The sequence below is a fragment of the Mesocricetus auratus genome, unplaced genomic scaffold, assembly GCF_017639785.1.
Source record: "Mesocricetus auratus isolate SY011 unplaced genomic scaffold, BCM_Maur_2.0 Super-Scaffold_6730, whole genome shotgun sequence".
Taxonomy (NCBI): domain Eukaryota; kingdom Metazoa; phylum Chordata; class Mammalia; order Rodentia; family Cricetidae; genus Mesocricetus; species Mesocricetus auratus.
The window spans coordinates 4,353,791-4,359,586 of record NW_024429184.1 but is presented as its reverse complement, the minus strand read 5'-3'; the positions used below and the strand labels follow the sequence as shown (position 1 = coordinate 4,359,586).

The 5,796-nt window shown below is 48.2% G+C and overlaps 1 long non-coding RNA gene across 1 annotated transcript; it reads left to right on the top strand.

Moving 5' to 3' along the window:
• The first annotated feature begins 3,238 nt into the window (after positions 1-3,238).
• On the top strand, positions 3,239-4,867 carry LOC121138923. Its single transcript, XR_005875780.1, has 2 exons — positions 3,239-3,520; positions 4,220-4,867. It is a non-coding gene; the product is annotated as an uncharacterized LOC121138923 (long non-coding RNA).
• The last annotated feature ends 929 nt before the right edge of the window (positions 4,868-5,796 follow it).

The following is a 5,796-nucleotide window of genomic DNA, read 5'->3' as shown; positions in this document are numbered from 1 at the left end:
TCATTCCTCGGCTAGTGATATTTTTTCCTACAAGAGTATAACCAAAGTTCATTACCACTGAACAGTGTATTTTATTTCCTGAGTTTGGACTGTATTTATTTCCTTGGTAGGACTTAGTAGGACTGGGCATGTGTTAATTAACTCTTCCCCCTCTTTTCTGTAGGTCCTCTTATACTGGGTGGTTAAACACTATGCATTGTAGGTATTAAATCACCCTATCTGTGCTGTATTTTAGGAAATACCTTTTGTTTACCTTGGTGACCTTAATTTCTTTTTTGGAGAAAATTATATTTCCTGAAGAGAAATTGCTAATTAGTTTGAACTTTTGTTTCTTTGAAGGTTAGATTATTTATTTGATACTTATCAAGAAGTATTTCTCTACAAGTATAATGAAATTGATGACTACCTTGTATGCCATCCTAGAGCCTTCATCCAGTGGCTGATGGAAGCAGAAGCAGACACCCACAGCTAAACACTGAACTGAACTCATGGAACCCAGTTGCAGAGAGGGAGGAGTGATGAGCAAAGGGGTCAAGACTGTGTTGGTGAAACCCAGAGAAACAGCTGACTGGAACAAGGGGAAGCTCCCCAGACTGATGGCTGAGAGGACAGCAGACCCCCTGAGTGTGGGTGTCAGTGAAGAGGCCTGGGCAATCTTTGACGCCTCTGGTAGCAGATCAGTATCTATCCCTGGTATCAGAATGGACATTGGGAGCCCATTCCACATGGAGGGATGCTCTCTCAGCCTGGACACATGGGGGAGGGTCTAGGCCCTGCCCGGGATGATATGATAGACTTTGAAGATCCCTCATGGAAGGCCTCACCCTCCATGGGGTGGAGGTGGAGGGTTGAGGGGCCTGAAAGGGGTGGGAGAGGAGGGGAGGGAGCTGGGATTGACATGTCAAGCAAGCTTGTTTCTAATTTAAATAAAAAAAAACCAAGTATGATCCAATACTTGCTTTACACTTTTACCACTTTGGGTTTACCTTTTCATACCATTTGAGGGCAATGAGAATGAACTTTTCTCTAAATTGTTACCCAGCTGCATTAAAATGGTCACTTCAATAAGCACTTAAGAGTTCTAGTACATCTTCATGATATCTTTCTTAAAAGTAATTTAATGACTTGTTTATTTTTATTTTACGTGTATGAGTGCTTGACAACATGTATGTCTGTGCACCACATGCTTGCCTGGTGCCTTTAGAGGCCGTAAGAGGGCAACTGATCCTCTGGAGCTGGACTTACGTGTGACTGTGAGCCAGCAGGTAGGTAAGTGCTGGGAACCAAACCTGGGTCCTCTGTGTGAGAAGCGAGTGCTCCTAATTGCTGAGCCTAGCTCTAGGCCCTTGAGGCTTTCTTGATAATATACTAAATTACCTTATGTACTCCCTTCTGTTGTACAAATGATTTCCTTTACCACTGGAGTATTGCAGCTTTCGCTATCACTGTTATTATTGTCATCATCACGTGGCTTCACTCCTAAAGCATCTGGCTCTCCCATCATTGCCTATTTTTTCCCCAGAACTCTTTATTCTTATGTGATCTCATGAGCTCCCTTTGCCCATCAGCTTTGGGTTACTCTTTCTGGTTCTAAATGGACACTACCTGCTCTCGAGTTAGGGTCAACTTAAATTTGCATTCATTATTGGGCAGGTCAGTGTAGGGATAACCTTGGTGAAATGGTGGCTGGGTTTGTGATTGGATCGTCACTGGGAATGGATGCCATTCTGCCTCCTGCCAACTTGTCTAGGCTATTGAACCACCCAGATCTTGACTTCTCTTTTTCTACACAGGCTCGGAAAGATAAACCTCAGAGGGTGCTGTAGTTAAATGGAATGTAAAACACACGGCACATGCCTGTCACAGTGTAAGCATTTAGTTGTAATTTTTCTGTTGTTTTATCCCATTCGTGGTCACAGCTTCATCCGACCTTGAACTTATTCCAATTCTTAATGTATTATGCACATTATGTTTGCTTCCTTAAACAGCACAGTTGGTTCTCTTCTCTTCTTTTTTTTTTTTTCCTTTGGTTTTTCGAGACAGGGTTTCTCTGTGTCTTTGGAGGCTGTCCTGAAACTAGCTCTTGTAGACCAGGCTGGCCTCAAACCTCACAGAGATCCGCCTGCCTCTGCCTCCCTAGTGCCGGTATTAAAGGCGTGCGGCACCACCGCCCAGCCCCCATAGCTGTTTCTTGCTGGTGTAGAATCTTGTCTTTTCATCTTATTCTTATCCTTGTTCTGAAAATCTTGCTTCTTTGCTGGTTCCTAAGGATTTTTATGTGGGCATAGCTTGGTTTGGGGATTTTATTTATTTATTTTTTGTTTTCTTCTTGCCTTTTTCTTTTTTCTTTCTTCAGCCCTTAGCTGTTCCTAGAGTGATGGCGGAGAGACTCATCACCCGAGGCAGGGGCTTCTCTTTCTTTGCTCCTTTGAAGACTTCATCCTTGACTTTCTGGAGCTCTTACCAACAGGCTACCCTAGAGGGTTACAATTCTCTGCTTCCTGACTCCCACCCAGGTCCCAGGCAGAATCCAAGCAACCCAAGCAGCTATGGGTTTTCAGCTTGGAGTTTCCTTTGGTCTCTTGGTCACCACAGCACGTGTGCGTTTCCCAAGCCAACAGGCCGCTGGAGAGCAGGAGAACACAAGGCTGAGGGACATCTGGAAGCTGAGTCCTCATCTCTGTCACTCACTGATACATTTATGCTTCCAAAGAGGACTGAAAGCTGTTTTATAGTTACAGTAAACAAAACTAGGAATTATAATGGTACTGGGGGTTGGGGGAAGCAGACTCGGGAATGACAAGAACTGCACCATCTGAGAACATCTCTCTGGGTGCATTTGACCTTGGGTTTCTTATTGGTCAGGGGTAACGGAAATGCTTGAGGTGAGTGATTTTAATCTCTAAATCTGAGTTTCACTGTGGATAAAATGAGACTAAAAACACCGACACCGTAGGATTGCCCTAAGGAAGAAAATGGGGGTGGGATGCGAAATTCTTAAGTATAATGTATCTTACAATAGGGGCTGTGTGTGTGTGTGTGTGTGTGTGTGTGTGTGTGTGGAGCTCAGAGAATATTCTCACGTGTCATTCCCCAGGAGCTGTCTATCTTGTCTTTTGTGACAGCCTCCCACCGACAGACACAGAGCTCACTGAGTAGCCTAGGCTGCCTGGACAGTGAGTCCCACAGAGCTTCCTGAACTGCGTCCCTCGCCCTGGGATCATAACCACAGGCCATCATGTGTGACTTCCGTGGGTGGCTTCAAGTCCTCCGACTTGCAAGGCAGGAGCTTTACCCGCCAAGCCATCCCGCCAGCCCCACCTAATGCTTTACTGCTGCTGTTGTTTCTCAGACTGTGTTGCTTTGAAATCCGGCGAGCCTGCTCCGAGCTCATACCCCTCTCTCTTGTTTCTTGGTGTGTCGCAGGGTGAACCAAGTGGATGCGTGCACAGTCAGCTGCCATCCTGATGGAGGTGCACAGAAGGAGAAGTTGGCCGGCATGCCCCGAAGAAGATGGCAGGTAAGCACAATGGGGTGCTCCCTTGCGTCAGTCCTCACCCCTGTTCGTTTCCTGGGGGGCAGAACCGACCCCCACAGGATGGAACTGGGGAGTTGACAGGGCGCCCGCTGAGCCCCTTTGATGCCTGTCTTCAGCATGGCGAGCGCATAAAGCTGAGTTAGACTTGAAGCTCTCTCCCCATCTCTTTCTCTTAAAGGACTCGTGCACGGGAGGGGGCTAGCGTGGAATTAAAGTAAAAGGGGAAAATGCCACTTTATTTATAGTTTAGGGAAGCGAAAGTCAGTTGGAGCACTGGCCGTTCAATGTTTCACCGTCACCACCCCCAGCCACCAGAGAAATGTCTACACCTCGCCTCCCCTCTGCTGGTCCCGGCAAGTCAGCCCCCCCCCCCATGCCATAGCCAACAGTGAGAGCTCAACTGCTCTCCACACAAAAGACCATTGTGAAAAGGAAATCTCGGGTGGAGAGGAACATAGGACTTTGAAAGGTCTTGTTTTCCTAAGCGCTTCTATGTTTTGACACAGCATCTTCAAGCCTGTATCTGGGCTCTCTAAAACTTGCAGAAGAGTTGCCTTCCAAGAGTGCACATGCGCCCCAGGGCCCCCCCTGTGGAGCAGTAGTTTATTTGGAGTGGCCGTGTTTGACACTCTGATCACAGGCCAAGTTCATCATGGGACCCCCTTGTCTGCCTGTTCCTAGCAACCAACAGCCCACGTTCAAGGCAGTGAGGAGCAGTCAAGAGGGCTACGAGGAGGCCACACCCAGCGAGTGAGTGGTTCCACTCCACAGCCCCGTTTCCCAGGCCGCTTTATGTCGGACTTACGGCTGGCGCTTTCCCAAGTGCCTTCATCTTAGCGTCTCAGCAGCCAGAGGAGGACGGCGTTAGTGGCAGCCACCCCTTACTCACAGGAGCGTGCAAAAGAGTGGGCCAGCCTACTCAAGGTTCGTGGTCGTAAACTCACAGAGGCGACAGGCCTCATGCTCAGCACCGCTTCTCTGAAACCATTTCTGTAGGGGGAAATTTAGTACTCCGCCATTAGCCATGTGGCGTGTTAGAGACACATACAGATGAGATAATAAAAGGGCAGTTCACCGCACCGCTAACCACACCTGCTTTAGGCGTGACTAAAGATATATATGGACTTAGGTGGTGAACTACGTCACTAGCCCGGCCCACTTTTGGGCGTGGCTAGGGGCGTGTACGGAGGAAGGAATAAAAGACCTAGCAGCAGAGCGTCTCGCTCTCTTTTTGGCTTTCGGTTTGGTGGTGAAAGGCTTGACTCATCTGGATTGCTTGTTTCTCTCTTGTGAGTAATTTCCACAATAAACAGTTACCTATGCCCTCAAGTGTGCCGTTTATCGTTGCAGAACCACATTTCCTTCCAGTTTGGGTGGAAAGGAAGAAGAGGTTGGCGGGAAAGAAAGAAACAAATAAATGTAAACCCCAAACCTAGTCAGCAGATGTGAGACAAACCTTCATTTCCTCCAGTCTCCGGTGTGGTCATTCAGTGACAACTGGCGGTGTCACCATGTGCATAAGCAAAGTGTATACCCGGGAGCTGGGTGCTCACTGGCATTTTCAGGCTAGTGCCAGCGCCACCTGGTGAACCTAAACGGCTCGTTTGTGGGGTCCTAAGAAGCAAGACCCGTCTCTCCATGCTTCCTCTCTGCTCCTCCGCCCCATTTCCCTTTCTGAACTGGTCACTCGGGGCGCCCGGCTCCATCCCATCTGCGTGCGCTTGGGATCCGCGACCCCGGCAGCTGCAGAAGCGTTGCCACTCATCGTCGTTTTTTGGAAACCAGAAATGACCGGTCACACAACGGTGATTAGACAGAGCTTGTAATTAGTGTTTGCTGTAGTCAGCGGCCGTGGTATTTTGGGGACAAACAGCCGCTCCGTGCTACATATAGCTTGGAATTTGTGGGTTTGGTGTAACCCGCCATTGTATGGTCAAGGAAACAAAGGAGAGAGAGACAGAGAAAAAGATAAAAGGAGAGACGCTAGGCAGGCCCCTCCTCCTGGTCAGTCTCAAAGCTTAAAGGAACCACAAAAATTTGGAGTGGACTTCCTTCAAAGCAGGACCCATTAGATGTCAAGCGTGGTCTGGTTCCTTGATGGAGCAATTTTTTTTTTTCCCTGACGGCTGGAGACACTTGGCTCCCAGTGAGAGACTCAGCCTTCACCAGGCTCAAGGAAGAATCCTGACGAGGGCCAGGACATAATGGAGGAAGACTCCCAAGTTCAGTTCCCCAGGGACTCATCTTCACAGGCTGAC